The 21862-nt window shown below is 43.4% G+C and overlaps 1 pseudogene; it reads right to left on the minus strand.

Moving 5' to 3' along the window:
- Positions 1-241: 241 nt before the first annotated feature.
- LOC147731392 (endoplasmic reticulum-Golgi intermediate compartment protein 2 pseudogene) lies at positions 242-3624 on the minus strand (annotated as a pseudogene).
- Between the last annotated feature and the right edge of the window lie 18238 nt (positions 3625-21862).

The raw sequence follows: 21862 nt of genomic DNA on the forward strand, positions 1-21862 counted from the left end.
TGTGATGTTTTCAATTGATTTCTTACGAAGACACATAATAAGAAAGAATAATGTAAAAGGCACATTCTGGTTGAGGGATGGAGACTAATACCATTTCCCAAACCTAACGCTGCCTCTGCTACTGATCGAAAAACTTAAGGTGAAATGCAAGTTTTTTCAAAGTGTGACCATTTGCATTAATTTCATTAAAAGGTCTGTTTCACAACAGGATTATTTTTGTTATGGGTTGATTTGCTGTGCTTTATCTTCTAATGGAAAGCCTGTACTTTTTCATTTTCCGAAATATACTGCACAATGTTTTTGGAATTTTATTGAAATAAAATGTGGCTTTCATCACAACAATTGGAACATGGTTCCAGGTGTATTTGTCAATGCGTACTGTTTTCTTCAAAGTAGAAGTTATGTTATGTTATGTTAAGTGCCATTTGTAAAGCGCACTGACGCCGAAGCTTCCTGGCGCTGCTAGACAGGTGAGAGAGACAGAAATACACAAAACCTAACATAAGGATGGGAACAGATGGGTCTTTAAGAGTTTCCTGAAGGAGAGAAGAGAGAGGGAGGATTTGATGGACAGGGGGAGAGAATTCCAGAGAGTGGGGGCTAGATAAGAAAAACGGCGGCCACCAAATTTCTTGGTTTTATTTTTTGGGGTGATTAGTAGGTCATTACGGGCAGAGCGTAGATTACGTGTAGGGCGGTAGGGGCGGATGAGGGAGTTGAGAAACCCAGGACTAGGGCAGTGAAGACATTTGAAAGTGAGGCAAGCCACCTTAAAGGCGACCCTTTGATTCACAGGGAGCCAGTGAAGGCTATGGAGCAGAGGTTTAGCGGATTGCCAACGAGGTAGTCCATGGATCAGGCGAGCTGCCTGGTTTTGGACGACCTGGAGGCGATTCAGCAGATAAAGTGGAAGGCCGTGATAAATAGAGTTAGAAAAATCAAGACGTGAGAGTACCAGTGAGGTAACAGATTGGGTGAGTGCTGCAGGGGGGAGGAAGTGACGAACTTTGCGAATCCTTCGAAGCTGGAACATGCATGATGAAATTACCGCTCCAACTTGGGCTTTGAGGGTAAGTTCGGTGTCAATAATTACGCCCAGACTTTTTATTGTTTTAGCAGGGGTGGGGGGGGAACCAAGCTCCGGCGGCCAGAACTGAGGGCCCCAATGGATATGGCTGAGGCCAGGAAGAAGAAGCTCAGTTTTTCCTGGGTTGAGTTTTAATTGGTTCTGGTCCATCCAGAGTTGTATGTGAGTCATTACAGCATGGAACGTATTGATGGCCAGAGGGGAATTAAGTGAAAAAACAAGCTGCAAATCATCAGCATAATTAAAAATAGTGATGTCCCATAGAAGTATGTGGTTATTTGTGTCTCCATGGTGCAGAGGAACAGTCGGTTGCTTCTAAGCTCCTAGCTTGAAACGACAGCAGACAATGTCTACAATAAATTCTGCCATTCCATGCAGCATGCCTGTTGTTGAGAAAATTCCACCAATAATACCACACAGTCTCACTAAGAACTGCCAAAATGGCATATGAGACTCTGTCACAGTCACCATTAGTGAACTAATGTCATATTTCATGACAATGCCTGATACGCCATGGCTGCCTGATGCATGATCAATCACACGTTCTCTTTCTGTCACTGCAAACTGATGAGTGTCAGATGAGATTCTGTATGTTCTGAGTTTTGTTGGCACAATTGTGATAAAATACTGGAACATCTGGTTATGATCTGAGGCGATTTTTTCCGTTCAATCAAGGGTGTTAATAATGCCAGGAATCAGCTCTCCAAATGACATATGGTCAATTCGATGAGAAAAGTTGTATGTCTCGTGACTGACGAGTGCTGCCAGGTGTGCATGGCCTCGTGGATGTGGAATTACCTTGCCAACTGTGATGTGAACGTTCCCTGCTACTTTGTTGACATACAGATGCCCGTGTAGTCTGGAGGTTGCAACAAAGAGTCTTCCCTTGGTGGCAGAGCTGTTGAAGCACCTTTGACAGCACTTTTGAAAACTACATCTTGAAGAGAGTGCTCCTCCTGCAGGCGATTCTGAATTACTTTCAGGGGGGGATGGATGGATGAGTGAGGGGATGGATGGATGGGTGAAGGGGTGGATGGATGGTGGGAGAGAGGATGGATGCATGAGTGGAGGGATGGATGGGAGTGGATGGATGTGTGTATGGTTGGAAGGGTAGATGGATGGGTGGAGGGATGGATGGATCAGTGAAATGGTGGATGGATCGATGGGGGGGTGGATGGTAGACGAGTCGGTGGGTGGATGGATGAGAGAAGTGATGGATGGATGTATTGATGTATTGATGGGTGAAGGGGTGAATGAATGAATGGATGGATGGATGAGTGAAGGGGTGGATGTGGGGATGGATGGGTGATTGAGGAGGGTGGATGGACGGGGGATGGATGGAGGAGTGAAGGGGTGGGTGAGAGGTCAATGGATGAATTCATGAGTGCATGAGTGGATGGATGAGTGGGTGAAGGATGGATGGAGGGATGGGTGGCTGGGTAAGGGGGGAATGGAGAGAGAGGGGGAGGATGGATGGATGAGTGAGGACAAGGATGAATGATTGGCAGAGTGGATGGGCAGGTGTGTGCATAGATGGGTGAGGAGAGGAGCATGGAGATGGATGGGTCAGAGAGTGCATGCATGAGTGGGGGGAGGGTGGAGAGCGGGAGGGATGGATGGGTGGGTGGATGGATGAGTGGGGGGTTGAGTGGGTGGACGGATGAGTGACTGGGTGGATGGATGAGTGGGTGGGGGATGGCTGGATGGTTGAGAGGGTGGGTGGTTGGATGGATGAGTGAGTGGATGGATGGGTGGAGGAGTGAATGGATGGGTGGAAGAGTGGATGGATGAATGGAGGAGTGGATGGATGAATGGAGGAGTGGATGGATGAGTGGGAGGATAGCTTGGGTGAGTGGTTGGGTGGATGAGTGGGTGGATGGATGGGTGAAAGAGTGGATAGATTGGTGAGGGGATGGATTTGGTGAAGGGATGGATGGATGATGGATGGATGGGTGAGGGGGTGGATGGAGGGATGGATGGGGGAGATGATGGATGGAGGGATGGATGGTGGATGGGTTTGCAAGTGGTTGAAGGGGTTTGGATGTGGATGGGGCACAGATGGAGGGAAGGAATGAATGGTGGGGGAGTTAGTGGATGACAAGGTGTACATGATGGATGGGGAGGGTTGTGATGACTTCCTTTGCCTTGGAGGATTGTGTTTTGAGCTGTGTGGTACGCCTCTGTCGTTTCGCCACACCCACTCACAGGCCTGCAGTTTGCTAGGCACTCTTGTTGTGTTGAGCATTGTTTGTCGGATATGGCCCGTGGTGTGCGCGTTGCAGGCGATCATGTGGTGTGCCGGATGCCCGAGGTTTCGGTCGGGTGGTGGGGGGGCCCAACATCTGGGGGAATTCAGCTGGGGGGGCTCAACCTGGAAAAGTTTGAATACCTCTGCTGTATATTATATAGTACGTGATCTTGCCTGATTACGTTGCAGAGAGGCAAGTCTTATGAAAAAATATATATACACATGGCGGGATACTGAATTGAGCTGCCTTGCTTTCCGTGCATGGCAGCACAAAGCGCTTGTCCTTCATCTTTCGCTTTTAAAGACCCTTTTGTCTACACTGCGTCTAGTGGTGTGGAATGTATTAAAATGACCCATATCACTGAAAGTGTATGGCGCTCATCTTAGTTGAGAGCCCAGTTGTTAGAGGACCGTCCTTGTATCTCCGACTCGTAGGACTACACTTTTGTGTTCCTGCAATGAGTATTTGGATATTTGGAGAACGTTGCTTTCATGCGTCATCTGTGGTAACGCCCACAGTGCTTGCTGGAAATTTATTTTTTTAAGGGGAGAGTGTTTCTTTTTTATAGGTTGTATACAATTCCTTAAAAGTCTGATAATAGATGTAAAGCATCTTTAGTAAACAAGTCCTTGTAGGGTCTAATATCGAGTATAAAACGTCCTTGGAGGGATGAAGGTGAACGTGTATGCATTCAAATAATGTTGCCAATGGATGTTGGTATGGAGCACATTTGGTCCTGAAAGGGAAAATTTCTAAAGAATGTCTGTGCTAGCTCAATGCTAGTGGGTATGTGAAGAGAATTGTTATTCAAAAATCAAAAGCTCAGAGAGCGAGTGCAGGAGAGATTAATGGAGTTTAAGAAAATAAATTATGGCTACTGTAGTGTGGAGAAAATTTCAGACAGGTTTTCACAAGTACAGCTAAATGCAGGCTGGAAGCCACCAGTAATTACGAGTTAAATATTTCAGAAAGTTTGTTTAGTCCATCTACGGCTGTGTTAAACTTTACAATAAGTATAGCTTCTGTTTGTGAGAGTTTGCAATCAAAATCTCCTCCATGAGGGTCTTTATACACTTTCAGTTAAACTGTCCATTTAATATCGTTTTCATTGTGATTGTTTTAAGTCCAATGATTCACCAAAGGGGCGTTTGCAGCTTCGGGCATGGGCACAATACTCCGTAGATGACATTGTGTGTTTTGCAGTTGGAGTGAGCATCATGTTCCCATCGAACCTCTTTGAATGTAAAAGGAGAACCTTCAATTGTCTGTGGGCAGCACACACAAGTACCGCATCTGTGGTGTCCCACTATTGGTCGCAACCTCTGTTGTTCTCCTAATGTGTTTGTCCATGACGCCTGTGGTACTGCTGCACAAATAATCTGGTTGCCAATGCTACTTTCCTTTTTTAATGCAAAAAGAGGTTTTTCAAATGTCGGATAAACATTATGGATCAAATACCAACTCTGCGTTATTACTTTCTTCAGAGAGTGGTGTTTGGGCAAAATGTGGCTACGCAGACTAAGCGTTCCATTGATGAGGTTGTTATCTTATGCAACAATGTTTCTCTTGGTGTCCACCAAACCCTTTTCATGGCATGCTTCAGTAGTTTTTTGGGGTAACCACGCAGCTGTAATTTACCAAGTAGTGTAGATGCATGTTGCATGTATTGTGTTTTGAGTGAGCAGTTCCATTTGATCCTGAGAAATTGCCCAAACGGGACATTGTCTCGAAGGCTCCATGGGTGATGACTTGTATCATGTAAGGCTTTGTTTCTGTCGGTGGGTTTGTTATGGAGTGTTGTAATTAGTGTACTATCTGAAAGATACATCTCTATGTCCAGAAATGTCATCCTGTTTGCATTGTAGTTCAGACTAAATTGAATATCTGGAGTCTGTGTGTTTAGCTAACTGTGGAATTGAAGAAGGTCATTTTCATTACTATTCAAATTATTATCACACATCGTTGAAGTAGCGCACCCAATTTGAAAGGTGTTGGACAAACAGATTATTATTGTACACAAATCTGTCATCAAATTTGTCCATGAACAGAACCACCAATTCCGGCGCAAAGGGACAACCCATGGCAGTTCTTTTGGTTTGGTAATAGTACTCGTTCTCAAATTTAAAGTAGTTTAGAGCAAATTGAGCCAAATTCAAAATAAACTCGGTGGGTACTGATAGAGCGCGGGTTCACCTGCTCGTTTTACCATACTCACCTGGGCCCATACACATACACACTTCGAACAGGTAAACCCTCGCTAATCAGGATTATAATTAACTTTTAGGACTTATACATATACCATTGACTTACCAATCCTTGTCACCGGTACCTAAAGTCCTAAGGGATCAAGGGAGTTCGAATAATAGGTAGAAACAACATTTGCATTCATAAAATAACCACAAACTCGGGAAAGGTTTAAATGCTTTATCTAGGAAAATTCTTAAATGTCAGAGTCCATACAAGTTTAGTTAAAACCTTTTCAATTAGGAAAATAAGGATTAAAGCAAGATGATGCGAAAATATTATGAAACTTACTTTAAGCATTGAAAATTAGGGAGGGTAAGAAAAGGGAAACAGAACAATGACATAACCACACAGATTAAATTTACCTAGAATGGTGTGAAAACCAACCCTGGCCACGGGCTTGAATAAAAGACAGGAGTCCCGATTGTTCTGGTGCCAACAGGACAGGACAGGTGCAGACCAGAACCAAGATAAGTATGGACCAAATTGGATCAGGACAGGACCAACACAGGTCAGGACAGGTACCCTCAGCTAAAGTGCAATGCCAGCATCACACCCCTCTCTGTGCCAACAGTCGAACCCCAATTGGGTTATCGAATTTCCTTCCAAGAACCCCGATTGGGTTATCGATTCTTCTCCCTCAGAAACCCGATTGGGTTATCGATTCTTCTGACAGAGTGCTTCGCCAGCACCTCTGCTCTCGATCGCCTATTTAGTGCGTTGGGTCAGTGACAGATCAGCTATTCGGACAAGTCGGACAATCTAACTAGCTAAGCCTACCTTAGATATACCATTTTCCAGGGCAATGTACCACCCCCCAATGTTGCAAGTTAATGTATTCCCTCAATTTAATTGGTCAAAAGTGAGGAGAGGTCATCACACCATACCAGTTATGAGATTATTTCATTCAAATATTTAAATCAAATCAAATCAAGAACAGATACGGGGCAAGATGGCGGCCGCTTGAGACCGCAGTGTGGGCCGTCCGGTGCTCATGGTAGAAAGTTTGGATTCAACCGAGCATGTAACGTGGGAAAAAAAGGCAGCTCAAGACAGATGAAGATTTGAAAGAAACTACGTCTGGATGGCTGTTTTGAGCCGAGCAATTGCGGAGTATAATGCTGGAGGGCAAGATTACAGAGAGACATGGAGCGCTGGTAAAGAGTCAAGTACCGGCGCTGGCCACAGTAATCGGCCTCTCCCTGATTCGGTATTTATGCTATATTGTCAAGAAACATAAGAACTGTTGCCAGACCTACCTGGGCGGCGTTGAAGAGCATGAGCAGAGTTCTGTTCTGGACGACATGGCTCCGAAGAATGCGGCCGCGGCTGCAGTGGCGGCCGCGAAAGCAAGGGAGGCAAGAGCGGCGAGGCTGGCCATTCGAGAGGCTGCGGAGGCATCCGGGAAAAGTACAGGCGTACGTGCAGGGCCTCCAACGACAGCGGCGGGACCCGTGGAGAAGACCCCCGGCAAGGCTCCTAACCAGTGTGATGTTGCCCGGAAAGGCGGCCAGAGCGCTCCCTCTGTAGTGGAGCTCCTTCGCAAGACTCCAATGAGGCCCCTTCCGGGTCAGGGAGGGAAGAGTCAGCCGGGAGCTCAGCACACGCCCGAGGCAATGCTTGTGGTAGAAACTGTGCCGGCTGTTGAAACTGTTAAAACTGTCGTGGACGGAGGTGGACTGGCTGAAGATGCAGAGGGACAGGACAATACGGTGAGCGGAGGGGGCACCCCCCAAGCCAGCGGGGGCATTACTAAAAATTTAAGGAATGATGTCGCATGTGATATGCAAATGCAAGATCAGACGGATAAAATAGGTGAAAATGCCAATGGACCCGCTGTACCTGCTCTAACCCCCGGGAGTGCTATCTCTGTAGGTAACCACCCGCAATCACTCCCGTCTGCATCTGGGAGCACAGAAACCCAAGTAGACAGTCTGGGGGGGCCACCCGCTACACAGATAAGGCAAAAGGCGGTAACACTTCTTGATGGCTCACAGCCTTCGAAACAGGGGTCTGAAATTGTTAGCGAGGATGATCCTGACAAAGACAATGGACCCTAGCGATTTTTATTCTTTTTCTGATGAGCTGTGTTGGTCAACAGATACAGGATCTCACTTGAGTGATTCTAGTGATGATGAAACCAGCACCAAGGAGATTAGAACTGCTCAGAAAACGGCACTGAGACACAGAAAGAGCCATCGAGACTCTGCTGAGTTGGCTTGGGACTACACACCTACCAGTAATTTTCTTCCAGCAGTCACTCCAACACGTTCACATGGGCTAACCTCTGGCCCAACTCAGCATTCGGAGCCTGGAACCTCCCAAGACATGTTAGCACCAACGATTGAAACTGTGTTGCTAGCCATAGCCGCACACAGAGAAGAGACATCCCATGATGGCCGTAAGGCCCAAGCAGAACTTCGTAAGGTGCAGGGGGTGGTCCGCAACTCTCGAGGAAAATTAGTTCCTTCAATGACCGAATGACTGAGATGGAGTCGAGGGTGTTGTGAATGAGTCAGAAACTGCCTCAAATCGTGAACAGATCGATGCCCACGAGGTAGAGCTCTCGGATATGATGTGGAAACTCGAGGACATGGAAAATCGCTTACGTCGAAGTAATCTACAGGTCCTAGGAGTCCCTGAAGGAGCGGAAGGGGGGGACGCTCGCTCCTTTGTGGTTAAGTTATTTCAAGATTCCCTCCCTGAACTGTCAACCTGGAACTGGGACCTAGAGGTGCAGCTATGAGAAATACACCTAAACCAGGAGCATATCCGAGGGCCCTATTAGTGTATTTTGGCAATTTTATACTGAGGCAGGCAGTCTGGGAGAAAGCGAGACCAGAGGCTAAAAAATCAAGTGGGCTTATAACGTACTTTGTACGTCCTGACTTTTGTCACACAACAGTTGAGAGGTGGTGGCGCTTGCGTCAACTCATCAAACCATTTCAAGATAAGAAGCTTCAGGCATTTCTAAATAATCCAGCTCGGCTCAAAGTTATTAATGGAGAACAGATAAAGTTCTTTACCTCAGAAGTTAAGACAAAAGAATATTTGGATAGCCTTTCGAGATAAAACATTTTTTTTTCTTTTTTGGTATAGAATAGAATGCCATATAGGAAAATATGTGAACCCCTGAAACTTCTTTTTGGTTTCCATCTCTTTTTCTAGTGAGATTTACTTTTTCTTGTGTCTGGAGTACTTTAAAAAAAAAAGGGTTAAAAGGGAAAGTAAAAGGGCGCAAAAAATACAAATAAGAGGAATTTATGTACACGTTTCGTGGTGTAATTCGGGAGCACTGGAGTGGCACTGCACGCTCATCACTATAGACTCTTATGGAGTCTATTTGCCTCAACTGTGGGAGGGCGGGGGTGGGTCGGGGGTTGAAGGGTTAAGGGGATGGGGAAGGATAAGGGGGGAAAAAGTTCATAAAAATGGCAATCGTAATTGTAGAGACGGAAACAGAAATAGAAAGTGTGATGTTAATGTTAAGCTTGGTTACATAGCAGAATTGGATGGGAAAACAAATACAGCACACTATGGCTAGGTTAAAACTCTGTTCCTGGAATTTTGCAGGGCTCAACGATAGGGGGAAAAGGGATCAAATGTGTGGGATAATTAGCCAAAATGCATTCGACATAACATGTCTCCAAGAGACCCATATTCCATGAGCAGAAAGGGAAGTATTGAGGGTTGCGGGGTTTAATTTATTGGTATGTACAAGTCACACCACAAGGACAAGAGGTGTTGCTATTCTAAAGAAATCTTTTTTGGGGCAGACCACACGTAAAGCTGCTGATCCTATGGGTAGGTGGGTGATTGCGGAGCTTAAGATTGGAATAACAATATGCTCTATTTACGCTCCCAACCAGGATGATCCCTCTATCTTTACCGATCTTGAAATGGAACTTGCATCCTGGCCTCAGGCCCTGATATTTTGTGGAGACTTTAATATCTCGTTGACCCAAACTGGATTAGCACACAACTAAGGTCAATATAAATACGTTGGTCGTAAGCCGAAAGTATATAGCGCTATTTCACAACTCAAAGAAAGTCTAGGCCTGGCCGATATATAGGATCTGAAGCAGCATCAGGATCCCGGGTATACGTACTTCTCACACCCCCACAACAAATATGTCCCTATCGACTATATTTGGATGTCAAGTAACTGTGCTAGTCGGACACAAATTAATAAACTGCCAAAGATTATCTCGGACCACAACCCTCTACTACTCACTGTTTGTATTAATAACATGACTAGACCTCGTTCAAGCTGGTCCTTTGATAGGAAATTGCTTGTCAATAGAGAATATATAGAATATATGAAGGTATGGATGCAAGGATTTATTGACTGTAATCGATATAGCGCGTCTAGAAATATGGTCTGGGACAGCTTCACGGCAGACAATTAGTTATGTGACCAGGCGGAGGAAAGAGGCTGCTAGGATAAATGAAATACAGCTTCAAGAACTAGCTAGAATAGAGGAGAAGCACACTACTCTAATCATGCAGGGCGGGGATGGTGGTCCAACTCTAAGAGAAATGACGATCTTAAAAGCAGAGATAAATAGTAAGCTTACTCAAAGGGCAGCTGAGACGTATCAATCTCATCGTAAAAAGATCTATGAAACGGGGGAGATGGTTGGCAAGCAGTTGGCACTCCGTACTCGCCAAAAACAATCTCTTAACTTAATTTCGTGCATTGAGTCAGATGGCCAAGAACATACAACACCTGAGACTATTTTAGAAGTCTTTAAAAAATATTATGAAAAACTGTACCAAAACGAGGATACTTTAGACCCTGTAGTAATTAAAGAAGCACTTGCTAGATGGGCATCTGAGTTCGAAGGTAGTCTAGGAATGGATATGGTTACTAGGCAAGATTTTGAAAGAGATATAACTCAAAGGGAGGTGCAAATAGCCCTTGCAGAGCTAGCCTCGGGGAAAGCCGCAGATCCAGACAAAATACCACTTGAGCTCTATAAAATTCTCGGCAGTATTATAACACCTTTACTTCTTGATTTATTTATAGGGATTCAAGTGAGTGGCACCCCTCTTAGCTCATGGATGGAAACTAATATAGTGATTTTTCCAAAAAAAGACAAGCCCCCTAACCTACCCTCATCTTATCGCCCTATTTCTCTTATAAACTCTGATTCGAAATTATACTCTAAGATCTTAGCTAATCGGCTCAGGGGGATCGTCGAACATCTGGTCTCACCGTGGCAACATGGCTTCATTCCGGGCAAGGGCACTACGGATCATACCCGTCGGGTTATTGCACTGTTTGATGCCATGAGTGTCGCGGGGGGCCGGATGTCGATGGTCCTCCTGGATGCCGAGAAGGCTTTTTACAGGGTTTCGTGGGCATTCTTGTGGCCGGTTTTAGATCAAAATAATATGGGACCCTGTTTTGTGAAGTCTATTAGGGCAATGTATTATTCACCTACGGCTAGAGTATTGGTAATGGGTCAGGAGTCTATGCTTTTTGATATATCTCGTGGGACTAGGCAGGGGTGACCATGCTCTCCGATTCTCTTCGCCCTATATATAAATCCTCTTATTTTAAAACTGTTAGAGGCTGAGGCAATCAAACCAATCATAGTGGGTCCCTTTGATACTAAAATATTAGCATATGCCGATGATGTGGCGGTAGTAACATCTCACCCCACGGAGGCAATAATTGAAATTGAACAGATTACTCAAGTCTTTGGCCAGTTCTCGGGGTATTCCCTAAATAAGGATAAAACAAAGGTTATTTGCACTCAGAATACTCGATTTGAGGACCCTAGAAAGGTAGAAAGTGCTGTATATTTGGGAGTCTGCATATCCCCCAAAATTGATGAGATCATTAAAATAAATTATGATCCTCTTATTCAAAAGGTTAAGAAGGATTTAAAAAGGATAGATGGCATGCATCTCTCGATTTTTGGAAGAATTTCCTCAAAATGAATATTCTACCTAGGGTCCTATATTTGTTCTGTGCGATTCCGCTACTAGTGGATGATAAAACTATCAAGGCCCTGGAATCCCAGATGAGCAAATTTGTATGGGGATATGGGAAGATAAGGAGATCCATCCGGTTCCTCTCTTTACCAGCTATAAGAGGGGGTTTGGCAATTCCTAATTTAGGATTCTATTTATTGGCCGCTTTGCTCCAGCAGATGATGTCATCGGTAGCTTGTTTCCTTCCCAGTGTAAGAATTGGCTTATGTAGTTTGGTTTGCCCTGTTCCCATCATGCACTGGGACAGGAACAGACTAATTTGCATACAGCCAGGTTCTGAAACTGGGATGGTGCAGTGAGCTAAAAAACGGTGTTGGATCTAGCCCTGATCTCTTGACTGGGTGAGAGTATTCTGTTTAATTCAGAGACTCTGTCCCTCACCACCCCTTGTTGTAAATATTTTTGTCCACCCTAAGCGTGGAAGGGTATACTCAGATGTGAGTCCCTTGCTCATTGCACCATCAGGATTCAAGCAAGCCGGGCCGAAGAGGCTGAAATGCCAGAAACCGGTCCCCGGTAGCTTGTTTCCTTCCCAGTGTAAGAATTGGCTTATGTAGTTTGGTTTGCCCTGTTCCCATCATGCACTGGGACAGGAACAGACTAATTTGCATACAGCCAGGTTCTGAAACTGGGATGGTGCAGTGAGCTAAAAAACGGTGTTGGATCTAGCCCTGATCTCTTGACTGGGTGAGAGTATTCTGTTTAATTCAGAGACTCTGTCCCTCACCACCCCTTGTTGTAAATATTTTTGTCCACCCTAAGCGTGGAAGGGTATACTCAGATGTGAGTCCCTTGCTCATTGCACCATCAGGATTCAAGCAAGCCGGGCCGAAGAGGCTGAAATGCCAGAAACCGGTCCCCGGTAGCTTGTTTCCTTCCCAGTGTAAGAATTGGCTTATGTAGTTTGGTTTGCCCTGTTCCCATCATGCACTGGGACAGGAACAGACTAATTTGCATACAGCCAGGTTCTGAAACTGGGATGGTGCAGTGAGCTAAAAAACGGTGTTGGATCTAGCCCTGATCTCTTGACTGGGTGAGAGTATTCTGTTTAATTCAGAGACTCTGTCCCTCACCACCCCTTGTTGTAAATATTTTTGTCCACCCTAAGCGTGGAAGGGTATACTCAGATGTGAGTCCCTTGCTCATTGCACCATCAGGATTCAAGCAAGCCGGGCCGAAGAGGCTGAAATGCCAGAAACCGGTCCCCGGTAGCTTGTTTCCTTCCCAGTGTAAGAATTGGCTTATGTAGTTTGGTTTGCCCTGTTCCCATCATGCACTGGGACAGGAACAGACTAATTTGCATACAGCCAGGTTCTGAAACTGGGATGGTGCAGTGAGCTAAAAAACGGTGTTGGATCTAGCCCTGATCTCTTGACTGGGTGAGAGTATTCTGTTTAATTCAGAGACTCTGTCCCTCACCACCCCTTGTTGTAAATATTTTTGTCCACCCTAAGCGTGGAAGGGTATACTCAGATGTGAGTCCCTTGCTCATTGCACCATCAGGATTCAAGCAAGCCGGGCCGAAGAGGCTGAAATGCCAGAAACCGGTCCCCGGTAGCTTGTTTCCTTCCCAGTGTAAGAATTGGCTTATGTAGTTTGGTTTGCCCTGTTCCCATCATGCACTGGGACAGGAACAGACTAATTTGCATACAGCCAGGTTCTGAAACTGGGATGGTGCAGTGAGCTAAAAAACGGTGTTGGATCTAGCCCTGATCTCTTGACTGGGTGAGAGTATTCTGTTTAATTCAGAGACTCTGTCCCTCACCACCCCTTGTTGTAAATATTTTTGTCCACCCTAAGCGTGGAAGGGTATACTCAGATGTGAGTCCCTTGCTCATTGCACCATCAGGATTCAAGCAAGCCGGGCCGAAGAGGCTGAAATGCCAGAAACCGGTCCCCGGTAGCTTGTTTCCTTCCCAGTGTAAGAATTGGCTTATGTAGTTTGGTTTGCCCTGTTCCCATCATGCACTGGGACAGGAACAGACTAATTTGCATACAGCCAGGTTCTGAAACTGGGATGGTGCAGTGAGCTAAAAAACGGTGTTGGATCTAGCCCTGATCTCTTGACTGGGTGAGAGTATTCTGTTTAATTCAGAGACTCTGTCCCTCACCACCCCTTGTTGTAAATATTTTTGTCCACCCTAAGCGTGGAAGGGTATACTCAGATGTGAGTCCCTTGCTCATTGCACCATCAGGATTCAAGCAAGCCGGGCCGAAGAGGCTGAAATGCCAGAAACCGGTCCCCGGTAGCTTGTTTCCTTCCCAGTGTAAGAATTGGCTTATGTAGTTTGGTTTGCCCTGTTCCCATCATGCACTGGGACAGGAACAGACTAATTTGCATACAGCCAGGTTCTGAAACTGGGATGGTGCAGTGAGCTAAAAAACGGTGTTGGATCTAGCCCTGATCTCTTGACTGGGTGAGAGTATTCTGTTTAATTCAGAGACTCTGTCCCTCACCACCCCTTGTTGTAAATATTTTTGTCCACCCTAAGCGTGGAAGGGTATACTCAGATGTGAGTCCCTTGCTCATTGCACCATCAGGATTCAAGCAAGCCGGGCCGAAGAGGCTGAAATGCCAGAAACCGGTCCCCGGTAGCTTGTTTCCTTCCCAGTGTAAGAATTGGCTTATGTAGTTTGGTTTGCCCTGTTCCCATCATGCACTGGGACAGGAACAGACTAATTTGCATACAGCCAGGTTCTGAAACTGGGATGGTGCAGTGAGCTAAAAAACGGTGTTGGATCTAGCCCTGATCTCTTGACTGGGTGAGAGTATTCTGTTTAATTCAGAGACTCTGTCCCTCACCACCCCTTGTTGTAAATATTTTTGTCCACCCTAAGCGTGGAAGGGTATACTCAGATGTGAGTCCCTTGCTCATTGCACCATCAGGATTCAAGCAAGCCGGGCCGAAGAGGCTGAAATGCCAGAAACCGGTCCCCGGTAGCTTGTTTCCTTCCCAGTGTAAGAATTGGCTTATGTAGTTTGGTTTGCCCTGTTCCCATCATGCACTGGGACAGGAACAGACTAATTTGCATACAGCCAGGTTCTGAAACTGGGATGGTGCAGTGAGCTAAAAAACGGTGTTGGATCTAGCCCTGATCTCTTGACTGGGTGAGAGTATTCTGTTTAATTCAGAGACTCTGTCCCTCACCACCCCTTGTTGTAAATATTTTTGTCCACCCTAAGCGTGGAAGGGTATACTCAGATGTGAGTCCCTTGCTCATTGCACCATCAGGATTCAAGCAAGCCGGGCCGAAGAGGCTGAAATGCCAGAAACCGGTCCCCGGTAGCTTGTTTCCTTCCCAGTGTAAGAATTGGCTTATGTAGTTTGGTTTGCCCTGTTCCCATCATGCACTGGGACAGGAACAGACTAATTTGCATACAGCCAGGTTCTGAAACTGGGATGGTGCAGTGAGCTAAAAAACGGTGTTGGATCTAGCCCTGATCTCTTGACTGGGTGAGAGTATTCTGTTTAATTCAGAGACTCTGTCCCTCACCACCCCTTGTTGTAAATATTATTTTTTATTAAAACACCTGAAATAATGGTAGGGGATAACTATATACCCTCAATGTTTGAATTGGTTATTGGAGATAAGGCTAATAGCCTCTTTTTAAAGCAGCTAGAACCATCATACTTTAAGAAAGTGAAGTTCAAAACCATATCGAGCGTCTGTGGAATTTGGAGAAAACTGTGAGGAACCTTAATATTCCTAAATATAATAAGTATATTTCAATATGGCATTCTAGAATACTACCACCACAATTAGATGATGTTATCTCTAGAAGATGGGAAACTTTAGGAGTGTTAACAATAGGAGATTTCCTACTCTCTCCCTACGGCAATAGATTCCAACAACTTCAAAGCAAATTTTCTATTCCTAATAACAGTGTATTTAAATGTATTCAAATTAATACGATTCTTAATGTAAAAAGTGCTTTTATTTCATTGGATAGAATTCCCCTATTAGATTGTATGGCTAGACCTTCAACTAGGATTGGTACTATATACGATGTTTTAATTGAAAACCAACGAGATGACGTAGAGGCTATTGAAGCAAGCTGGTCGAGGAAACTAAATAATCCTAATGTGGACATCGATATGTCATTAACCCTCTTAACAAAGCTGTTTATCTCTTCTAATTTGAAAGCTCAACTATATAAGACTTATTATGATTTATATTTTACACCTGCTAAACTCTACTCTTGGGGGAAAAGAGCTACCTCAGAATGTCCGAGATGTGGAAAAACCACGGCACACTTACTCCATATGTTATACGAGTGTGACAAATTAGCAGGTTTGAGAGGTATGATAGCAGGTTTTTGGCGGGAAGTGTTTGGGCACTCAGTATCTGAATCTCCTACCCTCCACATCTTGGGTTATGATATTGCACTGAGGCATACCAAGGAGGAAGAAACTTCTCTCTTTTTGGGGACAGCTGTATATAGGATTATTTTAACAGCTCGTTGGAAAGATGTAGATCCCCCTAACTTTCAGATTTGGCTTGCCTGGTTGTTAGGTATGTACAACCAAGAGAAGGCAATTTTCACCTGTAAAGGAAAGAAGGCGAGAGTCCGAGGCATCAAGATCTGGAAATCAATTGAGAATTGGAGTAATAATAATAGAGTTTTCAATTGAATAGTGTTTACTAAGGTAAAAATTTGCCTTGGCCATTCTATTTGTATGTAATTTGTTATGTATTTTATTTTTGTTTCTTGTCTGTGTATCCGCTGAGTATGATGGATTATGTTAGTGTGGATTTCTAATCTGTTTCTACAATTATTTGTTGCCAAATAAAAAAATAAAATAAAAATATTTAAATCAATGTTCCCTCCCATAATTTTATTTTCCCATGCACTTTTATTCCACCCGACAATGGATGTTTCAATAACAAATACAATGTATAATTTTTGGTACAGTTGAGCTTCCTTTCGAGAGGTCGAAGAACGAGGTTTTCATGGTTTTCACAGGCAAGTCTGTTACTGGCACCAGTTCAATGCCATGACTTGAGGACTCTTGAGCTCTTCTGCGCAGACAAAATTCTTCTCAATATAGAGCACAGCGAGGTAACATCAGGCCCAAATACGAACTAGTAGCAAAGTTCAAGAGAAACAGTTTCAGAACAAGGAATAAATTAATGCACTGTATACCACTTATCTCTCCTCTATTCCCATTACTTTATTTAGACTATAGCGTTGATGCTTAGGCAGAATAAACAAGGTTTAGCACAAGCAGCAGCACAAGCATTAGCATGTGAAACATAGAGCAGCCATCTTTAATTCTAGTGTGCAGAAGCAAAGTTTTCCCACCAAAGCAGAGAGTACATCATGTCACGTGAGTGTGGCAGACGCATGCACAGTGAAATTCCTGCATTGCGGCGGCCATCTTAAAACACTTGAGTTACTGTTAGTAAAAGCACATTAAAAAGCTTCCCCTGCTTACTAGAAATGTTGTGTGGTGCATTGTTGATGTTGATTATTATGTTATCTATTATTTGAGACAAAAGAACAACACAACTGCAAATACTGGACTTCACTTTCTACTATTTGTAATGACCTTTATGAGTAAAACATACCGGTCCGTTTTTTAAATTTTCCGTCACTAGTTTATTGATTAATTTTTTCTACTGAAACCATATTACTTCAAAAGCACCTCACTCATTTTTTGTGCATGTACAAACAGATATAAAACAATACACTTCAATACAACATAATTTCAATATACATTACATTTACAAATTTTCAACACATCCACCATCCGTTCTGACCCATCCATTCATACCTCACTCATACATACAGATAAACCACATAAAACATTATTTTGTGCCTAATATAAAAAATGGGTTGTTATCCAAACCACAAATTCCATTTTTAATTTGATTTACAATATGCACCAAAGCAGGTTGACGCGTTTCGAACCCCCAATTGCGGGGTTCTCCTCAGGACCAACACTATACAAAACAGAAAAAGACAACTAATTTAAAAACTGCTAAATACTACAGAATTGTCTTGAAATACTAGTGCCACCAGTCGGCATCCAGCTACCATACCTTAATATTGCAGGTAACAATCCCTTATTACAGATGAAGTAGGGTGGACACAGGTCACAATAGACACTCTAAACAAAAAGACATAACACAAGTCCTAATCAAGATTCTGTGTTAATGACACGCCCATTATGAAAATCAATGGCGTTTGATTAGCACTCACCTATTTAGGTGTGTGGGTGTAATTTCTGAAAGAGAGGGAACAGGCAAAGCACACATTAGTCTAGCATAAATCTGCCAGTGCGGTCCTATTTTGAAGCAAAGGACTTAGTCAAGAGCAGAGCTTACCAAATCAGGGCACATCACAGGTCAATGCCCAGTGTTGATTGCTTGCGGTGCGAGTTACTGCAAGAACGATCTGCAAAGCAAGCGGACCGTTAGAAATCCCAAAAAAACAGTCGGCATAGTGTATCAATTTCCATTAAAGTGCGGGGCAAAGCTTACCAAATCGGGGGACATCCAAAGTTAATCCCCAATGTTGATTATTTGCGGTGCAGGTTGCTGCAACAACGATCTCTAAAGTAAACTAACCGTTGGAGTAACTAAATGTCATCGCAAGCCGTCACTTATAATTTAAGTGCAGGCACTCAGGGCGGCAGCTTACCTAAGTCTAGTCCCGTAGCTCCTCTCACGTTAGTCAGAAAGTGTGCTGCAGACACGATTCAACATTTCTTGTAGCCATTGGTCAAAGTGCTGATCACGTGATCGGGTTGGCAACACTGAAAATTTAAAACCGCAGTGTTAAAACTTTATTGGTACTCCAGTGAACGTTCAATGCTGCACGGGCAGCTAATCAAGCATAGCCAAAAGCAACGGACACAAGGGTCACGAGATCCTAAATCATACATCAAGCCCAAACTAGTTGATACGCTAGCGTCATGCTCCATGATTGTCTCTATCCTAGTTGTAATGTGATTTTAGAAGAGCGTTATTCTTCAGTTTCTCCTTGTATGGGCAGGCAAACCGCTTCCCAAATCCTTCCATGTGCTGCTCCTTCATATACACAGAATATATCTAAACTCAATTAAAGGAATTTTTAGCACAGTGCGGAGAGCTTAGAAATGAAACATCCAACACAGTTGATCATTACATCTAGTTATGATGGGTTCACAGATTCCCTCTGAAGATCTCAGATATCTCATTCAACCCTGTTGTTGCTGTGTTGTATCTATTATTTGAGAGGATTGAATCCGTGCAAGTCTCTTTTCATGCGAAACTTTGCTCCATCAGTAACCTGACGGGCTGTGGTCTTTGCTCTAAGTAGGATTCAATTGCAGAAAGGCTGTCTTCTTGGGGAATATGAGTGTATAAAGATACTACATCAAGAGTGTCCAAAATTTGCTCTTCATGTCTGAACTCAAGACATTCTATTTTATTTATAAAAGCTGTTGTAGTATCTCTTAAATAAGAGGGAACTTCTACCAGAAAGGGTTTTAAAAAGAAATCGACATATTTTGACACAGGCTCCAGTACTGATCCGCACCCAGATACAATGGGTCTCCTGGGGGGTGGGTCTCATTTTTATGTATTTTTGGTAGGACGTACATTAGAGGAATCCTGGGTTGTTTATTATTGAGAAAGTTAAATTCTTTTGGTCTAGTATTCCATGATCAAGGCCGTCCTTTAGAATAGTAAATAGCTGGCCCTGTATTTTCCCACTAGTAGCATTTATATTACATGCCTTGGTATATGGTATGCCACTTTACAAGGGACTTATAAGTACATTAAATATGCCAATCAGGTATACACCAATGTCACTATAATTAGGGGAGAAGCACATGCATGTTAGCACTGGTGACCAGTAGTAAAGTGACCAGAGTCCTAAGGTCAACGAAAGGATACAGCAAAAAGTGGAGGTAAGCAGGCAAAAGGTTTGGGGGAAGACCAACCTAAAGATGACAGGTCTAACACACTCCGTCCTGCCGTTATGCATCTAGTTAATTGCTACTAAGTTTTACAGGTCTGTGTGTGACTAATCAGATCACTCCCATTTTTTCTTACAATTCTGGGACTTGTAGTTCTAGGTTTATACTGAGTTAAATAAGACTACAAGTACCAGAATTCTAATTAAAAAACAAAACTAGACTGGTCTTGCTAACATGGACCTGGGAAACTTGAACGCCATGCTAGTTGTAGAGAAAAGAAATATAAGCGCTTGACTCTGAGCTCTCATGAACAGCACACTAACACTCCCCCATGTAGTTAGTACTGCAATGCATCGCTTTCCAACTAAACACCCCCTCAGGCAGGATAATTTTGAAAACGATTCAAAGATAAACGTAAAATTGAATAAACATACTACTAACAGTTTCAGTCACCATGAAACATACAGAGATGCATGCAGCTCAATAACCTGCAGATTGCTAAATCAGAATACCTGGGATTGGGGGAGAAAGTTGAAATGGGTCCCATGTAAAGCATATTCAGTTAATTACCAAAGCAGCTTAGCATCTTCATTTGAGGATTCATAATTCAAGTCTTTTATGTTAAAGGCAATGTGCAATGAACAGACATCAGCTAGTACTTTCTAGTAACTATCTACATACTCTGTATAAACACAGAGTGTTTCCCACATTTTAAACCTATGGCCCTATCAAAGGTTTTAATGTTCCAGCTCTCTTTTCATTCATTCTGTCCTCTCAGCTTTCTATCCAAAATGCTTCAAAGGTAACAGCTTCGAAAATTCCTACTGCAAATCCTACTTTTATCAAAGATGGGAGTGCTGGTGCTCCCCACTAACCAAGACACTGCCTGCAGTGGAATGTTGGTGTCATTTGACTTTCTTGCTCCAGTTCCAATATATATGTGTATAATGTAGCCAACCAGTCAATATGGTTGTCTTAGTTGATCCACAATGATCATTCTTTCAATAAAGAGGTGAATACACCGTCGGAATAGTGAGTTTTTGTAAAGAGAGACCATTTTAATAATATCTTAAGGTATATAAGTGCATTTAAAGTAAGCATGAATGTCAAATCGAAAAAAGCTCAAAAAGCACAATATACATAAAATGGGTACGCTATATTATGCAGTGATAAACCAGAGCCACTATATTTAAACACTATTGACCTCATGTACGAACACATTTTCCCACAGACACGGAATTGATAAAAAACTTTGACACATCTGGCCCTATGTACTGTACATAAAAAAACAGACGAACGCTATCAATCAAACTCTCTTAAATCTTAGAAACAAAACCTAAAAGGTACTGTAATTTTTGCAAACCTTTAACACTGGAAAAAAAAGAGGATAGCAATCCACTTTCAAAAACAGGTTACTTTTCAACTGGATTGTGAAAACTGAAAACAGACTTAGGTGAGTAAAAACAAAGTAGCAATGGAACTACAGTCCAACATCAACCTGCAAGTGAAAAGGACAGTGTCTTGGAGTTTGGAAAATGGAACAATTGGCTCCTAAAAGGTAAGAAAATCTCCCAAACTATGGCGTCTGTCTCTTAAAATGGGAGCATCATTTGCCCAGCGTCCCTATAGTTTCTGTGTCAGCAACTTATCACCGATTGTGAATCTGAGAAAGAAAATTCTGTGCAAGCCCACAGAACGTGCATAAATTAAGCTGATGCCCCCCACCCCCCCCCCCCCCCCCGAACCGCACTGTTTTTGGGGACTGACACTTATTTTCCTCAACTAACTTTGATCCAGAGCCAAAGAAGGTGGACCGGAAAAACTGAAAACACTGAGAAAGGATGAAAAATAACAGGCAAGACTGAGATAAAGATGCAAGGGGTGTCTGGTGGTTAGAGAGGTGTAAAAACAATCAAGTATTTTTACTTTTTATATGTGTATGACAAAGAGTAAAGTAATATACTTTATAAACAATTATGGAGGTTGTTTCGTATTGGTTTCAAGTATCCATTGGTCTCAAATATGCTTGCTAAATTTCAAGACTCTAAGTAGGCCCAAAAGCCATGTTATTCGGGGTTGTACATTTGCACAAATGTGTAAACTATAACTTTGTTGTCAGTCCTGGCCACTGGAAGTTGGATTATGGGAGCACAATGAGCTCAGTATTGTATTCGTGAATGATATCTCCTCCTCAAGGATGACTTGTGCTTCCTCGGGCAGAGGACCCTGCCACCTGCTCATGAGATATATTTTCTCTGAAAGTAACAGGTTTCTGAACATGATATACAACCTGTGCAAAATGTATATATCTAGATTGAAAAGGGTGTTTGATAAGCTGGATGGGAGCTGTTTGGGATTAACTAAGGGTAACC

Source organism: Lissotriton vulgaris, chromosome 2_1, assembly GCF_964263255.1.
Source record: "Lissotriton vulgaris chromosome 2_1, aLisVul1.2, whole genome shotgun sequence".
Taxonomy (NCBI): domain Eukaryota; kingdom Metazoa; phylum Chordata; class Amphibia; order Caudata; family Salamandridae; genus Lissotriton; species Lissotriton vulgaris.